General features: G+C 48.4%; 1 protein-coding gene across 7 annotated transcripts in view; it reads right to left on the reverse strand.

Moving 5' to 3' along the window:
* The window catches only part of PTPN13 (protein tyrosine phosphatase non-receptor type 13), a 1,045,801-nt gene extending 1,038,734 nt beyond the window's left edge, over positions 1–7,067 (reverse strand). For 6 of the 7 annotated variants that reach the window (XM_069236135.1, XM_069236143.1, XM_069236122.1 and 3 more), the window contains exon 1: positions 6,664–7,067. The gene's annotated coding sequence lies outside the window, so the exon portion shown is untranslated. The remainder of the gene's footprint in view (positions 1–6,663) is intronic. The other variant, XM_069236105.1, reaches the window with a different exon arrangement.
* Between the last annotated feature and the right edge of the window lie 16,957 nt (positions 7,068–24,024).

Consider the following 24,024-nt stretch of genomic DNA (forward strand, 5'->3'; position numbering starts at 1 on the left):
CACACCTGCTTTCTCTCTTTGTCACTGTTTTACTATCTTGTGCTTCCTTTTCATATCTATCTCCCTTTTTAGGGTGTGTATAGCAGCACGCCAGCACTGCTTTTTCGATGTGTTGTTATGTATCTGGGCTTTTAACCACACCCACTGCACGGCCACCACTATCACTCGTTCATAGGCTTGCCTTTTAAAAATCCTTTGTTTTCCATTGGCTTTACGTTTTGTCCCTCCTTGGGGCTGTTTGGTCACCGCCTTGGCCATCGACTCTGCTGCACGGATAATTGCACTCTTGACGATAACTTTGACTGCGAGCAAACTTCTTTTTCCTTTTGTCTTTCTCTCTTGGCACTCACAACGGAGGTGGTGCTTTGAATCCGCTTTCTTATGTCAACTATTTTACTTTTTATTTTCAGTTTGTGTGGCAAGAAAAGTACAGTTAGGAATTTACACAGCAAATAGCTGTAACTCGAGCAAACGTGAGATCCATTGCATTTCAAATGCTTGTTTTTCTTTCTTGTTCCGGGGCAAAGTCTGATGGTAAAAAAAAAATCTCGTTCCCTGCATTTTTTTGTAAAATAAATTAAGCACCGTCTTGCGCTGTTTACCACAGGGCCATTGGCTTCCTTCCGGACCCCTAAACATCACGTGGGCTCTCTTAATACCTAAGCACTCCTGATAAATAAGTAACTAATAATGTCAAACACCAGTCACATTACACCACGCACTAAAATCGGGCTGCACATTAACAAGTGTGTTCCTAGAACGAGAGGTGTCATCACCTCATTGAAGTGTTAGACTGCCAAGTGAAGGCAGATGTGGTCACATGATTGTGGCTGTACTGCATGATGCACGTTATTTGGGGGCAGGCAACTTTAATGCTGTCTTTTCTTCTTCCACTATAGCACAGATCTGGAGTCCTGAAAGGTGGTGCTGGAGGAGATCTTCAGCACAGTGGGTGCGCCAACAAACACCTCTTTTTAGTGTGCCATATTGTGGGAGGCAGGTCCCAATTTCTATTGTTTGCAGCAGCCAACAGTCTTTTTCTAATATTTATAACTGAAAACACTGAGAGAGTCATTTGAGCTTTGCTCTTCATGGCCCACCACAATCAGGACATTGGTAGGATAAGAGAGTTTAGCTTCTGAATCCTCTCACATGGACCTACAGCACCTGACAGGAGGAGTCGGAAGGGTCATGAAGATGCATCTGATAGGGCAATTGCCTGGGATCATAAGCTTACAAAAGTTAGCTGTAGTTGCTATTTGACCACATGTGAAGTGGTGAAATAGAATTACACTGATTAATCCTTGATCCAGTGAGGTCTCTTTGCTTACCAAAAATGATATAATTTGATATACTTTTTCTTTTATATAAATATTTAATAGGAGTTGTTCTGAAAAATAATAAAATGTAAATGGATACTACCCTCTAAATCTAATACCAAGGGGACGGTTTTCTGGCCTTGAGTCATAGGCAAGGATCAATAATATAAGAATTCTCAGCATTTAGTTTGGCGCATAGCACTGTTCTTTGACACCTATCAATACTGCTGATCGGTATACTGGAGAGTACATAGCAGGATATAGGTCACTCATGGCACACACTTTAAAGGAGTGTTTCTTAACCATTTGACTTCTATGGACCCCCACTGAGTCATTAGTGGAATACGGACACCCTCGCTGAGCCATCATTGGAAGCTGGGAACCTCCGGCCTATGCAGTTCTATGATTTAAACTTCAAAACAATACACACAACAAATACAAAAACAATCATACACTAAATAATTGCTTAAATATTGAAATATTTTGCTTAATTAACAATCAAATGTAGAAAAAAAGTTCACATTTTCAATTTTGCTTTTTTTATTTGTATATACTTTATTAATTGTAATGAATTATTTTATATTACTTAATCTTGTAACAGTAACAGACCCCCAGAGTAGGCCTCGTGAACCTCCAGATGGCCTTGGACCACAGGTTAAAAACCACTGCTTTTAAAGGGCAAAGTATCGACTTTAACTTGCTTAGAGGAATACGATGAGGTGATTGATAAAGTAGTTCCCGGGGGCAGAAAGTCCAGTTCAAACAGACAGCTCAGTAGCTCCACATTACCCACATGCCTGGACACCTCGACCTCCCTCATGATAACCCTCTTGCTCAAACAGATTCTGAATATTGCACCATGCAAGATCACTACTTTTATATATCCCATAATTATAAGAAAGCATGTACTCCTACTGAAAGTTAAGGGAAATAGGAAGATGATTGTGGAAAACCATTTAAGAAAAATTAAGACTCATGACAAACACATATGGCGGTGAGCCGGAGCAGAGGATTGTGGCGCAATGTGCGGTGGCCTCTCAGTGAGGCGGGACACGATGGGCCACGATGGAGGCGCAGCCCTGGAAGCACATGGAGTGCTTCTGAATCATTCTCCCTTGGGGCGCAGCAAGCTCCACCCATGAAAGAGGTGGCAAGGCTTTGAGTGGGTCTCTGTTTCCCGCTTGCTGCCTCGGAACAGCGTGAACACCGCTCCCCTGGGCCCTGCTCAAGTGCCAAGGAATCCTTGTTTTGTTTCTCTTTTCCTCTCTTTCTGAGGGTCAATGGCATCCTTATCAGCATGCTCGTCTCGCCCCACACCTCCGCAATAACAGTGCAGCCGTCACCTGCTGGGGTCCACACAGGCTCAAGAGTCTACAGGCGCAATTGCCACCAAGCTAGCACAGGCCCTAGGGAAGAATAATGATGAGTGTAGGGGGTGCCTGAGGTAGGTATCCTAGCTAGCAAGCGGGCCCCTTGCACAGGTGCAACCTGGTAGGGGATGCAGGTGTTTTTGGGTCCTCCCCCAAGTAAGAACCTATCCAGGAACATTTTGACTGGGAAAGGGAGGTTTCAGAGCAAGGGACACTCGGACCAGTCATGATCTCACTCAAAGCAAGTTTTGTGGATGCGCAGATATGGTTAGGAAAAATGTATGTATTAATGTCTCTGTTAAGGTTAGGCACCTAATGCATGTAAATAAAACTGTAAACATGATGGATTACTGTGTATAATCTTTAAAATGTGGTGTTTGCATTTTCGGGGTGTGAATAAATACAGACAGGGGTTTATGACCCCCAACACCCAAAAAGAAAATTGATTGTTGTGTCTTACCGATAACTTTGATGTAGGGGCGACCAGGTGTGTGTTTTGCTGAGGGTCAAGCTGTCCTGAGGCATCAGCAATACTTGCCCAAATAGCCCTTATGCCCAGTCATAGCATAATATGCAAATCAAACCAGCATATAAACATATCACACTTCTCTATCACTACTGGAATCCATAAATTCAACCTCCCTTTGGATGGGTCACGCATCCTTTTCCTCTCCAAAATTAACAGCACTAAGAGTGAAAGCGCTGGTCAAGAAAGTACAGTGGCACCCTGACAGCTCACCGAAATCTCAGTGGACAGTGGCTTTAGTTGTATGTACCCATGGCACATCCTGGTTATTCTTCTGAAGATTAGATATTACTACAATATCAGTGCCAGAGCACTTATGACGCCACAGTTTGTATCCACACCAGACAGCAAAGCAAATAAACACATTGATGTCGAATAAAGTAAGCTATTTAAGAGTAAAAATGCAACAACAAAAAAAATCACCAAAAATCACTTGGAACTACGTGTTTATTTAAAAATGCCCGTTTGAAAACTTTCAGGCGAAGAGACTGTGCCAAATTAGAACAGTTAGACTTCGCCCGGACCCTTCTTCGCCGCTGTCGTGCATGTTTACGCCTGTACGCACGTGCACGTGCTGCGGCCTTGCAGTGAATCCCCCGTGCCTGCCATAAATCAGGCCTCAATCTGCCGGGAGCTCTGGCCGGGGGGGTGATTACGCGCCCTTTGTGAAGGCGGCTAATCTCGCTGTCTGGGTCCGGGGCGCAATCTGCACTGATCTGGAAGCGATTTCTCACGGCCCAGATGACACCAGCCAGAGTTCGCAGACCCCGCATGGAAAACAATAAACGACGGCGGCTGCTCTTTGCTGAAAAACAGAAAAAAAACTGGGGGAGGCGGAGAAGGCTCTGCGAAGTCACGTCATCTGTAATAGCTAGAAAATCACATTGTGGTTTGGAAAGGTGTTCATTCCTGCTTCGGTCGGTATTTCACAATACGGGAAAATTAAAGCCAGTCACCGACCGCCTCTGACTGGTTTATGCGCCTCGGTGAGGTCCTTTAGGGGCTCTAACCTCAGGGGTCGAGACGTTGGGTTTTGAGGGGCTCTCGCCATGTTTTGCAGGGCGGAGGGCAGAGGCCGTTCATTTAAAACATGAGCCTCGTCATTAGGGATACTGTGAGTGGATTCCGGGTGGCTAGAATTTACAATATCGACAGGAAGCTGCACAGTATTTGAATTAGATCCATGGGATAGGGAATAATATTGTGGACATGGAAATACCAGAAAAAATTGTACATAGCATGTCTGGTGGGGAAGGGGCAAAAGGCAGACATTATCACCTGCTATCAGTCTACTCTAGGAATGAGGGAAGGAGGGGAGAATATTGGCTGGAAGGGGGAGCATTATATGGGACAAGTTGGGTTGAGGCAATTGGATAGTTTCTGGCAGTGCAGCACTTTTCCAAAGTGGGTTTAGTAGACAGATTTTCCAGTGTCTTCTTCAGGAATTTGAGGCCCCTGCGCAAAAAATCTTTGAATTTTATGTCCCATTATCTGATAATTCAAGCCCCATGTTTCCAAACAGTATTAAATGATATGTTAAAAGGAGATAGAGATATAGACATAAGGGCGACAGAGAAAATGTTCACTTTCCTAGGGGTCCCTTGGAGGGTGGGGAACCTGTGCTATTGCACATTTAGTCCATGCTAAAACATCACTGAGATATTCTGTCTGGTAAAATCAGGTCCAGTGTTCCCACACCCGAACAATCTGTGCGTGGGACCTCAGGCCAAGTTATAATCGTGCAGAGCAGAATTCCATACAGGACTTCCACTCACAGAACTTGTAATGAGGCTAGTTCTAGGTTTAGGCTAAACGTATAAAAACTACTAGTACAAGGACCTGGTGAACTAACTACTGAACAGCGACTCCATACTTAGGAGCTCGTCTTCCGATATATTGATGAGTTTTAGATTGCTTAAACGTTCTCTCACAAAAAAACTGCTACTCCTCTGTAAAACAACGGACTAAAGAAAGCACACGCCTGTACCAAAATGTCATTTTCAGCTGTGTCCACATATTTTAAGGTCTTGTAGCAGACAAGCAAGACCTTACATGGCTGCTGTAAATGCACCCTGTTTTCTCTTCCATTACCTGGGTAGCAGCGCGTTTACCTTTACACATTACACTTCGAGCACTTTGTGTTTTTAAAACAGCAGCTGCATGCCCGTGCATCCGAGCAGCAGATGTTTTAAGTGATGTTGGCAGTACCGCAAAATGCTTATTAAAGAAAAGGTGATTGCTCCAACTTTGAGCATGTTTCACACTGCAGAAGATTGATGTGAAGTGACCCTAATCCACTGTAAACATTAATGTGAGAGCTGTCCGTGGAAGGGATACCAACTGTCTAACCCCTACAATTATAAGGCAAAGGACCAAATTATGCGGCAGCTATGGTTACATTATATTGCGAGAAAAGGCACATTATGCATTGCAACGCAGAACGTTTGGCATTAATATTTCACTTTTTTACAAATGTAACACACGTCTGTCCGAGTTTCACCTCATTGTTATTAGTTTAACACCTAGCTACAAAACTCGAGAACTAGAAGTTAACTGGCTAAGTGGACCACTTTACTTTAGTAATTAGTTATTTCTTTGAGGTAGAAACATTTTGCTGAGATCTGATAATTACGCAGCAGATGGCGGATTATGTGACAAGTATGGGAAATCCCTAATTAAGCAGAAAACGCCGCTGCAGCAGAATCACATAAATCTGGTGGCCTTACTAACCGCACACTAAAATGTCTTGCATTCAGGATGGAGCTTTCTTTACGATTGGAACCACTTCTTTGGTTCTTGGCAGACTTCTTTCTGCGGTATTTGCATTCGTCTGCTGAAACACTGCAGTTTCTGCTCTTTCTCACTGAAAAATTGCATTCTCAGCCCTTCTGTCATGATTCTGTGACAGAAACCAAGGAATCCGAGTAACATATTGAATTCAACTCCTGCAACGTTTAAAAACACCAGTCCGCTGCCTCAAGAATCTTGGAAGCGGAGGGAAAGCGAAAACAAAACAAACCAAAGTTGCATTCGCCTGAATGTCCCCTGCGCTAACCATTTCCAGAGCACTTTCTGTAAATTAGAAACAGACAGGCAGTGCCTCGGCTAGGTCTGCTGAAAGCACTGTTGCAACCCCCAGTGCCTGCCTCCTGCACGGAGAAGCAAACAGTCCGCCTCCCCCTTAGTAGCTCCAAGGCTACATACTGTATACATGGCACCTCTTTACAGAGGTCCACAGCAGTCCAAGAAATATCTAAAACAGTGAATTACACGCGCTGGACGCAGTACCATGCCCAAAAGTTAGTAGAATGCGGACTACGAATACAGTGTAAGCAGAAGTACAGGATGCAACATTGTGGGAAGTCTGATAGAGCATCCTTAGTCCTGTTTGAGTTTTCAGCATTGCCAGAATCCCCACACTACCGTCGACAGCAGACTTCACACTCACCGAACTCTGCAGGGGACGGCGCCCTCCTCTCAAATCGTGGGGCTGCAGGGTTTCTTCAGGTCCCCTTCCAGGAGACTGGAGAACGGGCGGAGGGATTTTCAGCTTCGGGGGCTACGGGGGAAAGAGGAGGGCAGAGCAGCAACACCCCCTCCTCCAGCAGTGCGAGAGCCGAGCATCTTGCAGCCCGCACTGCTTAAAACATACAAGACAACAGATGCCCAGCGGTGCCTCCACAGAAGAGAAAAAGTCCACAGGAGCTCCCAGAGTAAAAGTGTCCCCTTTCCGGCACACGGCGCTTACTGCTCTCTTCTCTGAACTCCGATGCTTCCGCTGCGTACGGAACCTCCTCTCTGCTCTGTCCTAGGTTGTTGTCAAGTCTTTTCCTCTCCCTCGCTCCCTGACTCATTCATCCCCTGTCCTGCACCTCCCCTCCCTCTCCTCTGGTAAAATGGCGATGCGAGGTAGTATGCGAAAACCGTCTCAACAGCGCCCCCCAGTGCCCACTGTCTAGGAACTGCATCCCTCTCGGCCCCTTTCAGAGCATTGTTTTACCACTTGTCATGCCACATTAGGTGGAAAATCGAGGTTTTACCCTGGGAAGCGCAAGGGTCACACATGCTTCCACTGTACGTGGACCATCAGCTTGGTGAAACATGCAGTTTTTCATCATGGCTAATGTGCTATTAAAAACAGCCTCGCACTTCTCAAGGCATGTTGCACTTTTAATTTTGACTGTATCAGCGTTTCTCTGCACGACGGCGCTAAGTTTTTTTTTCGAATTCTGGTTTGTGTAGGAAGTTTTGTATCTAGCAAATACACCAACCAGCGCCCCCAAATTTTATCAACACACTTTGTAAGTCAATATTTGTTATGGTAAAATAAAACTACAAGGCCCAGAATTCAAATGTCTGTAGGCCATAATGGCAAATCCAGAGGAATGTATCACACACGACAAGGGGCCACTTGCTATTTATGCGGTTAAGTGGAAACTTCTGTGCAGCAGAATCAGCTGGCCTAACAAATCTGAAAATAATGATTTTTGAAAGTAAGGCCTAGGTAAGCTGTGTTTCAGTAACACGTTATAGTCGAAACGACAAATTCATTGAAGTTTGATTATCAGTTCTGGTCTTCCAGCCTGGAAAGCCCAAAGTAATATTGTGGAAAAAAGTGAAACTGCAAACTAGGTGTCGTTTTGTTGAAAAACTAGGACTGACTGCTCCTCGATATGGGGCTAGCTGAAAGTTGTGCCATGGGGTGCTGAGTGCTTCTAGAAGGGTATTGGGTGCTTCCCGTAAGGTGGTTTGTTATTGTCACATAATGTCTTTGTTCTTATGGTAGGATGCCTGGCTACTTTCCTGAGTGCTGTTAGGGACTTTCCTGAGGCGTTTGTGTATTTCCTCTGAGATGCCGATAGGGTTTTAGCACTACAAATGTGGATGCATCATTTGGGGGAACTGGGCGCTTCTCACTGTGTTCTGTCTCTGCTTGCTTGAGTATAACTAACACAGGGTTCCCACTTCACGCTCTAGGCAGCATCATTTTGCATGCTGGCATTTTAACCAAATAAGTATATTTCAGCAAACAAAATTACCAGGATTGCATAAAGGTGTCCACATAGAGGGGACACCTTGACAGTTACTCTTTACTCTTTCACAGTAGCCTTTTGTTCCCAGACTAGTCAGAGGAGGGGACAGAGAGGTAGACGATCATATGAGGCAGACGGTGCTAGTAAGATCAAAGAGAAGAGACCAGCAAATTTGGACAGCAAATAGGACCTGGCAAAATATTCAAACTAGTTCCACACTGAAGGAGGCCGGGCTTAGAAGAGGGCCACGGGGGCCTGTAAAGTACAGGGTGGAAGGCTTGAAATAGATTAAAACACGGGAAGTTAATGGTGGATTATAGGCCTCAAAATTTCACAGTGGGAGAGCCAATATGAAAAAGGTTTGAGTGCACGGGGGAAGAGAATGCAAGAAAGAACTGAGAGCACAGCGAGAGATATAAGAGAGAGGCATTAGTGCAGAGTTGGGTGAGATTATAAGAAAGACCACAGGAAATGCACAGTGGCGGCTCCTCCGCAATGGTGGAGGAGCCTCACCTCACTGGCTTAGAGCCAGCAGCTGAAAAATAAAACAATATTTTATTATTGTTTTATTTTTCAGCTGCTGGCTGAGCCAGCGTGTGCAGGGAGGAGCTGGGTCGGGCCATGGGAGCGGAGAGGAGGAGTGGAATGGAGTGTGTAGGAAGTTGGCTCTGTATGCACTATTTCAAAGTACGAAATAGCATGCACAGAGTCCAAGGGTTCCCCTTAGAGGTAAGATAGTGGCAAAAAGAGATCATTCTAATGCTCTATTTTGTGGTAGTGTGGTCAAGCAGTAGGCTTATCAGAGGGTAGTGTTAAGCATTTGTTGTACACACACAGGCAATAAATGAGGAACACACACTCAAAGACAATTCCAGGCCAATAGGTTTTTATATAGAAAAATATATTTTCTTAGTTTATTTTAAGAACCACAGGTTCAAGATTTACAATCAATACTTCAAATGAAAGGTACTTCACTTAGGTATCATAGGAACTTTGAATCAGCAAAATAGAATGTACAGTTTTGGCAAAAATGGCAATAAGCTATTTTAAAACTAGACACAGTGCAAATTTCAACAGTTCCTGGGGGAGGCAATTGTTAGTTTTGCAGTTAAGTAAACCACATACAGGGTTCAAAGTTGGGTCCAAGGTACCCCACCGTTGGGGGTTCAGGGCATCCCCAAAGTTACCACACCAGCAGCTCAGGGCCCGTCAGGTGCAGAGGTCAAAGTGGTGCCCAAAACGCATAGGCTTGAATGGAGATGGGGTGCCCCGGTTCCAGTCTGCCAGCAGGTAAGTACCCGCGACTTCGGAGGGCAGACCAGGGGGATTTTGTAGGGCACCGGGGGACACACAGGTCAGCACAAAAAGTACACCCTCAGCGGCACAGAGGCGGCCGGGTGCAGAGTGCAAACAGGCGTCAGGTTTGCAATAGGTTTCAATGGGAGACCCAGGGGTCTCTTCAGCGAAGCAGGCAGGCAAGGGGGGGGGCTCCTCGGGGTAGCCACCACCTGGGCAAGGGAGAGGGTCTCCTGGGGGTCGCTCCTGCACTGGAGGTCGGATCCTTCAGGTCCTGGGGGCTGCGGGTGCAGTGTCTTTACCAGGCGTCGGGTTCTTTGAAGCAGGCAGTCGCGGTCAGGGGGAGCCTCTGGATTCCCTCTGCAGGTGTCGCTGTGGGGCCTCAGGGGGGTCAACTCTGTCTACTCACGGGCTCATAGTCGCCGGGCAGTCCTCCCTGTAGTGTTGTTTCTCCGCTTGTCGAGCCGGGGGCGTCGGGTGCAGAGTGGAAAGTCTCACGCTTCCGGCGGGAAATGTGCAGTCCTTTAAAAGTTGTTTCTTGGTTGCAAGTTGTAGTTTCTTTGGAACAGGGCCGCTGTCCTCGGGAGTTCTTGGTCCTTTTAGATGCAGGGTAGTCCTCTGAGGCTTCAGAGGTCGCTGGACCCTGGGGAACGCGTCTCTGTTGCAGTTTTTCTCGAAGTGGGGAGACAGGCCGGTAGGGCTGGGGCCAAAGCAGTTGGTGTCTTTGTCTTCTCTGCAGGGCATCAAGTCAGCAGTCCTTCTTCGTCTTAGGTTGCAGGAATCTATTTTCCTTGGTTCTGGGGGCCCCTAAATACAATTTAGGGGTGTGTTTAGGTCTGGGGGGGTTAGTAGCCAATGGCTACTAGCCCTGAGGGTGGCTACACCCTCTTTGTGCCTCCTCCCTGAGGGGAGGGGGGCACATCCCTAATCCTATTGGGGGAATCCTCCATCTGCAAGATGGAGGATTTCTAAAAGTCAGAATCACCTCAGCTCAGGGCACCTTAGGGGTTGTCCTGACTGGCCAGTGACTCCTCCTTGTTTTTCTCATTATCTCCTCCGGCCTTGCCGGCAAAAGTGGGGCCGCTGCCGGAGGGGGCGGGCATCTCCACTAGCTGGAATGCCCTGTGGCGCTGTAACAAAGGGGGGGGCCTTTGAGGCTCACCGCCAGGTGTTACAGCTCCTGCAGGGGGAGGTGAGAAGCACCTCCACCCAGTACAGGCTTTGTTCCTGGCCACAGAGTGACAAAGGCACTCTTCCCATGTGGCAGGCTGGTAAAACTAGTCAGCCCACACTGGAAGTCGGGTATGTTTTCAGGGGGCATCTCTAAGATGCCCTCTGGGGTGTATTTCACAATAAAATGTACACTGGCATCAGTGTGCATTTATTGTGCTGAGAAGTTTGATACCAAACTTCCCAGTGTTCAGTGTAGCCATTATGGTGCTGTGGAGTTCGTGTATGACAGACTCCCAGACCATATACTCTATGGCTACCCTGCACTTACAATGTCTAGGGTTTTGCTTAGACACTGTAGGGGCATAGTGCTCGTGCACCTATGCCCTCACCTATGGTATAGTGCACCCTGCCTTAGGGCTGTAAGGCCTGCTAGAGGGGTGACTTATCTATGTCATGGGCGGTGTGAGGTTGGCATGGCACCCTGAGGGGAGTGCCATGTCGACTTAGTCATTTTCTCCCCACCAGCACACGCAAGCTGGCAAACAGTGTGTCTGTGCTGAGTGAGGGGTCCCCAGGGTGGCATAAGACATGCTGCAGCCCTTAGAGACCTTCCCTGGCATCAGGGCCCTTGGTACCAGGGTTACCAGTTACAAGGGACTTACCTGGATGCCAGGGTGTGCCAATTGTGAAAACAAGGGTACAGTTTTAGGAAAAGAACACTGGTGCTGGGGCCTGGTTAGCAGGCCTCAGCACACTTTCAAATCATAACTTGGCATCAGCAAAGGCAAAATGTCAGTGGGTAACCATGCCAAGGAGGCATTTCCTTACAGGGTGCGCTTAAAAGAGCACATGTCAGTTTGGCCGGCCATCTTAGGCCGGCCAAACAGACATCCAAACTCAGGTTTCTCCAACCCAGCTGCGTTACACAGCTGGGTTGGAGATACAGCACAGACTCCCATGCACTGTAGCAGACCAAGCCGATCAGACCAATCCTGGCACTACTCTCATGCTAGGTATAATATGACAGCAGCGCCAGGATTGCGTGGGGAGCCTGTGCTGATATCCCAGGGATGGCTGAGATACCCTCAGGAGCAGGAACGAAGAGAAGCGAGGCAGCCTGCAGCAGTACGTTTTTTTTTTACATTATATCCCTAATCCCCGCAGCCCCCTCCTACCCCCCACTTCAGATTTGCGGCAGCCGCCACTGGTGCGTGGAAGCGTGATGTGAAAGAGACTAGAGAATACAGGGGAGAGAAGGAATGAGAGAGACCCTGAAACTCCAGGTCAGAGAGAAGAGGAAGTTCTAGTGAGACACCAGATCATAAGGAAGAGAGGATAGTCAAGTGTATGAGATGCAGAGAGAGCCAGTACAATTTCAGAAGATGGTCCTCAGTATCTAATTAGGGCTGTAACAGTATCACCTGCTTCATGCAATGCATGCCACTCAGAAAGTCTCCAGGGGGACAAATCATTTTACATAATTGTTGTATCTACCGGTTGTTTTAGGTTGAAACGTTTCGATTGGATTTTTGTCTTTTACACATACAATTACCTACATCCTAGCAGCCGGCACAGTAAGGTAGTCAGAAACTAATCATAAATCATGACCATAGAATATTTACCCCAACGTTTCCTCCCTATACTTCCCTCACCCGGTGTGCCCGCTAAGTCTGATAGTAACGTTCTTACGACTAGTAGTTGAGGGGTATGTGCACATAGATATCAGAGGAATAAAAATAATTTACTAGACATCCGTAGTAGGTAGGCGGAACAAGTCCCCAGGTATGATTCATATCACTTTCAGATACCAGGAGCATGTGATTTCCCAAATGTCTTGAGATAATATTCGTATGATGGGCCCTAGGTTAATTTGTATGAGTGAGGGGTGTGCTGATTTGTCATTGCTATTTTTTTCCCTTTCCAATGTCTCACAGAGGCGGGTAGTCCAGTCCAGAAATGTGGGCACTGTGGTCGTTCATCATTATCTTATCACACACTGAAGTACTGCGATGAAGGTTATATCCACCTGCTTCCTCCAAATTGATTTCAGCGAAGGGGGTAGGGTTTGCCTAAAAGGATTACTGTAGGGTCCCTCTGATTGGCATATCAAAGGGATCATCAATCTCCTTGAGCACCTCTTCTCAGTATTTGTGGAGCTTGGGGCATTGCCAGAGTAGGTGTAGCAAGGTTCCTGGGGCTTTGTAGTCACTCCAGCGGTTAGCCGATTTCTTTGTGTTCCACTGTGCTACCTTTTCTGGGGTCCTATACCAGTGCATCAAGATTTTGTACTGGGTTTCCCACTGGCGTACATCAACATCAATCGCAAATTTACAGCCTCTGTTGTAAATTTGTTCAAATTCTTTGTGTGTCAGTTTGTAAGCCAGTTCCTTGTCCCACCATCGCTGTCCTGGGGTTTTTCGCTCTTGTGGGAACCTATGAGGAAGCAGTAGAGGGTGGATATTAAGGCCCTGTTATGAAAGCTGTCTTTAAGTCATTGCTTCAATTCAGTAACTGCCTAGCTTTCCCCTCCCTCTGGACCCAGTGACGAAGTTGCATATGTGCAAACACTGGATATTTTAGATGGTGCCATGCCAGAATATCATAGTCATAATATCGTTTGACATTATTATCATGTCCAAAATATTGTTTACAAAAATGCACCCCATTGGAGTCAATAATAGAAACTCTATAACCCAAGGGACAATTTATTTGTAGATCATATTCTGATATACAGTTGTTTTAGACAGGCCCTGTGCTCACTTAGATAGTGGTTTGTATCTGAACATTGTTTTAATAACAGCCCATCACTCTATAATTTTCAATGCATTGGATATGCATTTGTGTTTGGTCCAACATCCCCGTGCTGCTGCTACCCACAAGGCTCTGGTAATGCAATGACTGTCAATATGCACATTTTGGTTATGGTAGTGACGTGATTATGCAAGGGGAACGGATATACAATGCCTCTGATTATGCCAGCGTTCTCTTATACCAAGGCTGTGATAATGCCACATTTCAGATTGTACCTTGGGTCCTATGCCTTCAGTATTGTTAGATTTGGATTAAGTCAGCCCTCTGATAATACCAAGGTCTGTGTATATGCAAGGACTCCGTTAAGGCCGTCACAGCCTCACGTTAAGGCGCTGTTTATGGCAGTAATCTCATTGTGCCAGGGCTAGGTTAATACAAAGGCTCAGTTTCTCTAGGGTTCTGATAGCGACAAGACAATGAATGAAACAGCGTTTAATATACCAAGGCTGTAACAATGACACCGTTCTCTTTCTGTCAGGGCTCTTAAGGTAAGTTGCTGTGCTTATGCACATGCTTTAGTTCTGGCATGAACTGTTACATCATGCTTCCGGTTATGCCAGACTTCTCTTTACACCAAGGCTTTGGTAATGCCACGTTTCAGATTGTGCTCGGGTCTCACTTGCAGTGTGCTTTTCATTATTGGGGGATCTGGATTATGCCAGAGTTCTCGCAAAGCCAGGGTTAGCTGTACATGCAACTGCTGTGTTAATGCTGTCCCCAGGTCATACCAGAGCTCTGATTATGGCATAGATCTCATTGTGCCAGGGCTTTGTTTATGAAGCGCTCAGTTTATTTTAGGTTTCTGATAGAGGCAAGGCAATGTATGGGGCAACACTTATTAAGCCAGAGCTGTAACAATGGCAGGGTTCTGATTATCACAAGGTACTGCAAATGCAATGCCTCTGAATATGAAGGGACGGAAACAGGAAACCCTAAGGTATAATGATATTTAAGTTTCTACTGATGTTAATCTTTTTTTTACAAACTCGCCTTTATATGGACAAGTGGTGAACAGTGTATAAAATCCACTTTTTGTGTGTGGTCACCCCGGATTTTTCATTTTTTGGTGGGCCATATATTTTTGCTAGCTTTCGAAGTCTGTGATGTTTAACTCTGCTAACCAGTGGTAAAGTGCCCCCTCTTTTAACATGGTTGATTTGTTTGATTTGGCATACTCTAATCTATCCTGCCTATAAGTCCCTGGTATATGGTACAGGGTGTACCCCGGGCATGGAAGTTAAATGCCACTGGTGGACTGCAGCACCTGTTGTGCCATCTACTTCAGTGTGAGTGCTAACATGGCTCCAGGTGATGACTGTAGCAGTGGAAAAACTGCAGTTAAAAGACAAGTCAGAAAGTAACATTGTTTGCCAGGATGAACCAGGTCCTGAGGTCCATTGCATTGGCCCCAAATTACGCATAGCCCCCGGTTTACCATGACAATTGTCTGTCATTGGCACTTTGTGCTTTCTTGTGCTATTTTTCAGCTCAGTTCATCTTTATTTGGTTTTAAACAAACCATAAAAGTACATGTACAAAATACATCTCATGTATAAAATCCAAACATATATATTAAAAAAAAAACCTTGTAAAATATTTTGCACAATTATGACACAGATTAAAATTGAAAGAAAAATATATGTCAGATATATAGAGAAAATGATCTAAGTCCTGAAACAGTAGTATACAGTATAAAAAGTTAAAAACATCCTACAAATAGTATTTAAAGTGTGTAGCACTAATGCAAGAATTCTGGAGCAGTTGAGATTGTGAGGGTCTGTCCTCCCACATGCTGTCTCCTGACTAAGGTCACCTGTGACCAAGATCATTGTCCTGGTCACTTCCCAACTACTTTATTTTGTGTTACTATTTAGACGATGAATCTATCAAGAGTATGGCAAACCACCTCGGTCTGAAGCAGCTGCAGATAGAACCATGCTGCTCTACACTTTCATATATTAAGGTTCCACAAAAGAGGACTTAAAATGTGTAACGTCGACTCTTTATAGAGTTCACAAAAGAAAAACAAATGCAGCTGAGATGATATTGAATTACCCCAGGCATGGAAGTTAAATGCCACTAGTGAACTGCAGCACCTGCTGTGCCATCTACTTCAGTGTGAGTGCAAACATGGCTCCAGGCGATGACTGTAGCAGTGGAAAAACTACAGTTAAAAGACGTGTTAGAGAGGCCTGGCCACGGGCGTCAAGATGGCGGTCGCACTCTAAGAGTGCTCCGGACCCCTCCGTCATCTGCCCAAATCCATTGCCACATCCGATCCTGCTTCCGTGCCAACCGGGACTCGAGGGGTGCCTCGGCGCCCCCGGACTCCGGGAGCTCAAATCCGGGGCTCGGGAGTGCCTGCAATCGTTGGGAGGCAGCGCCGGCCCGGGAGCCGGGCCGCGCCCAGGGCAGGGACTGCCCTGCGGCCGAGGCCATCAGGCGGGCACCGCATCGGTCCCGGCCGACCGGGACCGACCGGGGCAACCGGGGCCGCGCCTGGAGACATCGCGCAATCCAGTGCGCCTGGAGAGAGGTCCGGCGGGTGGCCGCGCGCGGAGTCGAGAGTGCCTGCAATCGTGGGGAGGCAGCGCCGGCCCGGGAGCCGGGCCGCGCCCAGGGCAGGGACCGCCCTGCGGCCGAGGCCATCAGACGGGCACTGCGTCGGTCCCGGCCGGCCGGGACCGACCGGGGCCACCAGGGCCGCGCCTGGAGACATCGCGCCATCCGGTGCACCCGGAGAGAGGTCAGCGGGCGGCTGCACGCGGAGTCAGCGACGCTGGAGGCAAGCGGATTCGGACCTGACGGGCTCTGGGGCCGATCGGAGCCCCGTGGATCGGTGGACCCGGCACCGGGAGCCTGAATACCTGTACTCCGCAGGAGGCGGAGCGACCCTGTAAGGTGAGAGGCACAAAGGGACGCATACTGGAAATCCGCACCTTAGAAGCCCCGAGAGATAACACGCCGCTGGGTGGGCCTGGGGCCCGATCGCCAAGACCTGCTGGACTTTTGGCCGTGGACCAGGGGGGTCGCCCCCCCCATCGGAGGACTATCCGCCGGCTCCGAACTCCCCTGCGTAGAGGCGGGGGCGACGTGGAGGAAAGACAGGGGTCCTGACACATTTGGACCCGATTAACGAGGTCCCTGAGACCGCGCCTGGAGGGGGAAACTTGGCCCACAGAGGGACAACACCTGAGTGGCACAGCAACTCGATGAGGAACACGGTGGGGACCAGGGGCTCGCCCTCGCCAAGGACCACGAGGGCTCGGGCCCCCGGGGGAGACAGGCCTTGGGGTGACCCCGGGTCACGGATACCCCGCACCCTGTGAGACTTTGAACACCATGGACACGCGACGGGGGCCCCAAGACATCGGCTGGTTCGCCCGATGAAGGATCGCCCCGGAGGAATCCGACAACCAGATGATTTCACATCTCCGGTCCTGTTGGGGGGTGAGCTCCCTTCCCTGACGACTGATTTCCAAGACACACCGCGAGGGGAACAGAGGATCCCATCCTCCTCTGCGGATCTGGTGAAGAGCCTGGGGCCCTCGCCTCTGGGCGCTGCTCGGCCTCCGGTCACCCCTTGGATGGAACCCCTTCCCTGGGGTGGAGTTCCCGACTCTGACCCACCCGGGCGGGTATCAAGGGACCCTTGCCATTGAATTGTTCTGCTCCCACTAGACTATATCCTCGCTTGCTTGACACATCGGACAACATGGGTAAAGACAGAGCCTCCAGACAGACGCAGCCGTCCCAGCAGAGGATCGACCAATTTACCACGCCATCGGTCCCCAGAACCGGAGGTGACGCTCCGCCCAACGAACAGACGACAGACGGGGTCAATACTATCCTGCTTGCAATTCAAACCTCGCAACAAGCAGTGGAAACCAAGATTGGAGAGGTAAGAGAGGAGATGGGCCTCGTAAGACAAGACCTCAGAAATGCTGTGGGCCGTATTACGGAGGTGGAGAACCGTGTCTCGCAGACAGAAGATGACTTGGCCGACCTTAGAACCAAGGTGGCTCAGCTACAAACTCGGACCGCCGAACTCCATCGCAGGGTGGAAGATTCAGAGAACCGCTCCAGACGCAACAATCTACGATTCGTGGGCGTCCCGGAGGGGGCGGAAGATGGCAAAGCTACCGAATTTCTGGAGACCTGGATTAAATCCTGGATGCCGGAGAACTCCCTTTCACCATGGTTCGCGATAGAACGAGCGCATAGAGCCCTGGCCCCGCGGGCCCCCCGGGCGGCACCCGAAGACCCATGATAGCGCGCTTTTTCAATTTCAAAGATCGTGATGCGATCCTCAGAAAGGCCAGATCCTCCCCCGACCTCTATTGGGACATCCAGAAAATTTTAGTTTTCACAGACTACACCCGAGAAGTTCAAACCAAGCGCCGATCGTACGAACAGGTGAAACAGAAACTGAGAGCGATGCAACTCTCCTACATGTTCCTCTTCCCAGCCTGCCTTAAAGTAATCCTCGCCGGCAAGGCGCACTTCTTTGAGTCACCTGAGGAGGCATGGGACTGGCTGACGGAGGAAGGCATCAGAAACCGAAGAGGTCCAACTGATCCGTCTGGGGGACCCCGAGAGACACACCCAGGCACGCCAACGAACATACGGAGAGGTCGAAAGCGCACCAGGTCCAGGAGGGGAAGGCTAAGGGACTCTAATGCCCTAACAGGCGAGGATGCCCATCCGATCCCAGACCCCCCGCCGGGAGGAGACTCGATGGGTCACCCCGGAGACCAGACCTCGAAAGAAGAGCAAAGAGTGGACCGTTTGAGCCAATCTCCCGAACTTGGTTGACACTGGCCTTACATTTATTGAGCTCCCCCACACTGGGACACACCGGCGGAGCTGGACGGCATCTTATGCGATTGGTGCTAAAGCACATCCACGACGGCATCACGCCGAGCACCCCAACGACTTTATTAAGGGCAGGGGTTTTTCATTAGTTAATTGCAATAGATCCGACGCACAGGAGGGGTCCACCACTCCACTCGTTGGCAGTCTACACGTCTGTGTTGCCCCCGTTGGGCATTAGGGCGACAGATGCTTCAAAGGTAGAAGTATGGGGTGGGGGGAAGTTAGGGAGTTTGAAGCTCACGTTAGGGCTTAGTGAAGTAGTTGTAATAAGTTACCATAGCAATGCCTACACTTGCCACTTGGTTCCCCTCCAGTCAATATGCCTGTTTCTGGGCCCACGGTCAGGTCCCCGAATTCCCGTAACACAAAGATGGCACACACCACCTCCGCATTGACACAGATTCTCTCCAGGAACGTTAACGGCCTCCTAGATAAAATTAAAAGATCAGCAGTGTTTAATACCTTGCGCAGATATGCCCCCTCAGTGGTCCTCCTAGAGGAGACCCACTTACTCGGGACCATTTGCCCAATCCTAACACAGGGAGGTTTTGATAAAGCCTTCCATGCGGGCTTCTCGAGAGGTTCCAGAGGGGTAGCCATCTTATTCCACCGGTGGCTACCCATAATGGTAACAGCCACCCAGTCAGACCCACAGGGTAGATTTGTAACGGTGACTGGCATGCTACACGGATCACCGGTCAACTTCGTTTGTGTGTACGCCCCCCCCTGCTGGATTTGATACCTTCCTACTAATTCTCCGCCGCGTGATTATAGGACTCCCGCAGGGAATCACACTTATTGGGGGCGACTTTAATTCGGTCCTAGACCCTAAATTAGATGTATCCGGACCTATCTCGACCACCCGAACTGGGAGAGCAACCAAATTAAAGGGTTGGACAGCAAGCCTAGGCCTGTGCGAGGTATGGAGGACTTGGCACCCCAAAACACGACAATACACGCACACTTCGGCGGCTCACCACTCCCAAGCAAGGATTGACCTTGTGCTCATGCCCGCCCTGGACGTCCCTAGAGTTACTGGCGCTGAGATATTACCTCGAGGAGTCTCGGACCACTCCCCAGTATGAATCCGGGTAGGAGACACAGCCCTAAATCAACGTCCTATATAGCGCATGAATGCATGGTACCTACAAAATGACGATTTCACTCTCGACATAAGGGACCACCTTACCCAGTACTTTAACCAAAACCTAGGAACCGTACAATCCCCGGGCACACTTTGGGTGGCATGTAAAGCCACGCTTAGAGGCTACGCCAAGTACCGTGTGCGCGCCCGCGAACGGGCACGAGACTCACAGGTGACAACCCTTGAAGCCAAGGCCCTGGTCCTGGAGCGGTCTGAGATTTCCGCGACATCAGCGTCGGCGTTGAGACGCCTAACAGTGATTAGAGAAGAAATAAGACAGTTAGCGTTTGAGGCCGCTAAGCACACATGGAGGGCGTCAGCGGCGCGCGTGTATGGATGGGGTGACAAAAACGGCAAACTCCTCCATTGGTTGGCCTCGAGGCCGCTAGCCGACAGAGTTATCCCAGAGATCGTGGACGAGACAGGCTCAATCGCGAGGACCCCCAGAGAAATCGCTATGAGCTTCGCATCATACTACGTTCAGCTATACGCTGCGCGCCCCCGCCCACGAACCGAGAGGGAATCCCCCCTTCTTGATGACATAACCCTCCCCAGAATCCCGCAGGCAACCAGAGAGATCCTGGAGGAAGCCATAACCCTGGCCGAAATAACAACAGCCATATCCGGTCTAGCGTCAGGCAAAACACCCGGACCGGATGGCTTCCCGTCCGAGCTCTACCACAAATGCGGAGACATTCTAAGCCCTCATCTGCTTAACATGTTCGATGAAGCAGTGAAGATAGGCCACTTCCCCACCGGAATAGATCAAGCCACAATAGTGGTGATTCCGAAGACCCGTCCACCTTCGCGTGACCGTTCAGCCTACAGACCCATCTCCCTGTTGAATGCTGAGATTAAAGTGCTCTCAACACTACTCGCTACCAGACTGAAGGTAGTGCTTCCCTCGCTGGTACACCCAGACCAATGTGGCTTCATGCCCTCACGTAGCACCAGACACTGCATTAGGAGACTGCATAATGCTCTGGCTCGCCGTGATACCTTGACCAGGTCCCCTCTTGCCCTCCTTCTAATAGACTTTGTGAAAGCCTTTGACACTGTGGATTGGTCGTACTTAGAACAAGTTCTAATGAAGAACGGATTTGGACCCAAATTCCGAGGCCTAGTAAAACTGCTTTACTCCAGCCCGACGACTCGCATTCAAGTAAACGGGGTGACATCCGATCCATTCCCCATCCGTCGAGGGACCTGCCAGGGATGCCCGCTATCGCCGCTACTTTTTGCCCTGGCAATTGAACCATTGGCAAAGCTACTGAGAGAAGACCCACTAGTAACAGGCTGGGCATGGCCCGTAGGACCGGAGGACCGAGTAGCATTGTATGCCGACGACCTCCTCCTTTATCTCTCTAACCCGGCAATGAGCGGCCCGCGAATCCTAGACCTCCTGGAGCTCTTCTCACAAGCCTCGGGCCTTACCCTGAACTCTAGCAAATCCTTACTGATCCCACTCCACCCCTCGAGAGACTGTGTAAGCTGGCAGAAAAACATCCCAATCCGTCGCAATAGTTTCAAATACCTGGGGGTTTACATAGCTCTTCTTCCTGAGCTGGCTTGGGAACTAAATATTACACCGCTCCTTAAAAACTCCAGAAAAGACCTTCAGCGCTGGCAGAATCTGCCACTCAACACACTGGGGAGAATAGCTCTATACAAAATGATGGTGCTCCCCAGATTCCTATACCAACTGCAAAACTTCCCACACCTAATCCCACGGAAATGGTTCAACGAAGTCGAGACTACGGCACGCCAATTCTTGTGGCACGGTTCCCGCCCCAAACTAGCCTTTGCCACATGTCAAAGAAACATATACGAGGGGGGTCTGGGAATGTCCAACATCCATTTTTACTACCTAGCCACACACCTACTGGTGATTAACGACTGGCTATCAGGGGGATGGTCCGACCTTGCGTACAGATTGGAACTTCAGGAGATGGGCTACAACGGGGTTTTCAACGCCCTGTATGGAGGCGTGATCCCGCAATCTATCCCAGAGGTGACCAGATTGTCTCTTACAGGATGGCGAACAGCACAGAGGGCCACGGGTTGGTGGGCTCGCCTAACTCTTCAGACACCTCTCTGGCAGGGGAAATGGCTAAAGGAAATCTCCACAGTAGAGGGCTTTCGAAAGTGGGACAATATTGGGATAACTACACTAGGTGACATCTGGGGCAACTCACACATTCGGCCCTTTGAAGAGCTCCAGAAAACATACTCCCTAAACAACACCCAGTTCCACAAATATCTACAGCTCAGACACGCTCTACTGTTACATGTACGACCAGGGGACAACATCCCAGAGTATAGCCCACTGGAAGCAAAAGTTATGATGGGGTATTTAAAGGAGGCACATCCCTAATATATCGCTCCATCCTTGATAACACATCCCCTCCCCTCGAGGAACTCCGCCGGAAATGGGAGGGCTGGGTGGGCCCCATGGAAGACTTAGACTGGAGAGAGGCACTAATGGCCCCCCGAACACTGGCAATATCTACACGATTTCAATTGCTACAGGCCCTCTATTTACACACTGCCTACCTTACCCCTAAAAGACTCCACCGGGCGAATCTTCGACCCACGGACGAATGCCCCCGGTGCTCTCAACCGGGAGCAGACTTCTTCCACATGGTCTGGGCCTGCCCAATTATAGAGGCATACTGGAGGTCAGTTTTAGGGGAGATCTCCGAAGTAATGCAATCAACGGTGTAACTATCCCCGACTCCACTATTACTGGGGGCAATGGGCGAGACAGGGCTGAACAGGTCGAAGCGTACATTCCTGGGAGTAGCCTGTTTGGTAGCAAAAAGAGACATCATGTCGGAATGGAAGGCCGCAAAAGCGCCGACCCTTAGCAAATGGAGGCGAGGAGTGGATTGGTGTGCAGGCTGTGAAAAAATGGTGTACGAGGCGAGAGGTTGCCCTGAAAAACATAACAGAGTGTGGGGGAGTTGGATGGGTCTACTGGCTGACTGATTAACCTAAAATAGCAGAAATCACCATGCAACCCCCCCAAAGAATAAACCACCCGGGATCTGTGGGGCGGCAATCCTTGCTCTGTGTGGGGGAGGGGCCGAACCCAGGCCAGACGGGGTGGAACGCAGACCGATCTCCTTCAGGCGTGGCTTCAACAGGGGTCATCAAACTAATCTACTCTAGTATTACAATGCAGGGACCAAAACTATATAAACCCCAACAACCTAAATCTCACCCTAGACTTTAGGTAGGCTGTGGACCTGGTAAGACCCCAGGACCCACAGGACGAGCGGGACGGAAGGGGCAATTGGTACATCGTGAGGAGGGCGCTATGGTATTGTTATATTAGTGTTTTTTATTCATCGCTATGATGTATTTTCGTTGTGTTTTTTCTTTTTTGTTCTTCTCTAAAATAAATAAAAATCTTTATAAAAAAAATAAAAGACGTGTTAGAAAGTAACATTGTTTACCAGGATGAACCAGGTCCTGAGGTCCATTGCATTGGCCCCAAATTACGCATAGCCCCCGGTGTACCATGACCATGTCTGTCACTCGCACTTTGTGCTTTCTGGTGCTATTTTTCAGTTCTGGTCATCTTTATTTGGTTGTAAACAAACCATAAAAGTACATGTACAAAATACATCTCACGTATAAAATCCAAACATATATATGTATAAAAAAAAAAAAAAATGTTTTGCACAATTATGACACAGATTAAAATTGAATGAAAAATAAATGTCAGATATGGAGAACACTATCTAAGTCCTGAAACAGTAGTATACAGTATAACAAGTTGAAAACATCCTACAAATAGTATTTAAAGTGTGTAGCATTAATGTAAGAATTCTGGAACAGTTGAGATTGTGAGGGGCCGTCCTCCCACATGCTGTCTCCTGACTAAGGTCACCTGTGACCAAGATCATTGTCCTGGTCACTTCCCAACTACTTCACGTTGTCTTACTATTTAGGCGATGAATCTATCAAGAGTATGACAAACCACTTCGGTCTGAAGCAGCTGCAATTAGAACAATGCTGCTCTGCACTCTCACATATTGAGGTTCCACAAAAGCGGTCTTAAAATGTGTAACCTCGACTCTTTATAGAGTTCACAAAGGAAAAACAAATGCAGCTGAGATTGAGATGATATTGAATTATGAGGGTATGGTATCTTATCTCAATTGCTCAATTGTGATAAACATTAGAAGGGTAGGATACCAGGTAATGGTCTATGCCAATTATTAATCTAACCAGATAGAATCTCTAATAACGCAGTACTTTAGTCAGATAGGGTTCTTGGCCAGGAGTTGTGCACAGCAGAAGACATGCCTCAACTGTCTTTTTCTTTGACTCCAACACCATTCTCTTTGTGGCTAGAAAGTTTAATAATTCATGGTTTACAAGAACTTTAGTTGATTGTCAAATGATCTGCTGGTTTTCTTAAAGATCAATCCTACCGTTTGCCCACAAGTCGTCTTCAACATGCTTAAAG

This window comes from Pleurodeles waltl, chromosome 1_2 (genome assembly GCF_031143425.1).
Source record: "Pleurodeles waltl isolate 20211129_DDA chromosome 1_2, aPleWal1.hap1.20221129, whole genome shotgun sequence".
Taxonomy (NCBI): domain Eukaryota; kingdom Metazoa; phylum Chordata; class Amphibia; order Caudata; family Salamandridae; genus Pleurodeles; species Pleurodeles waltl.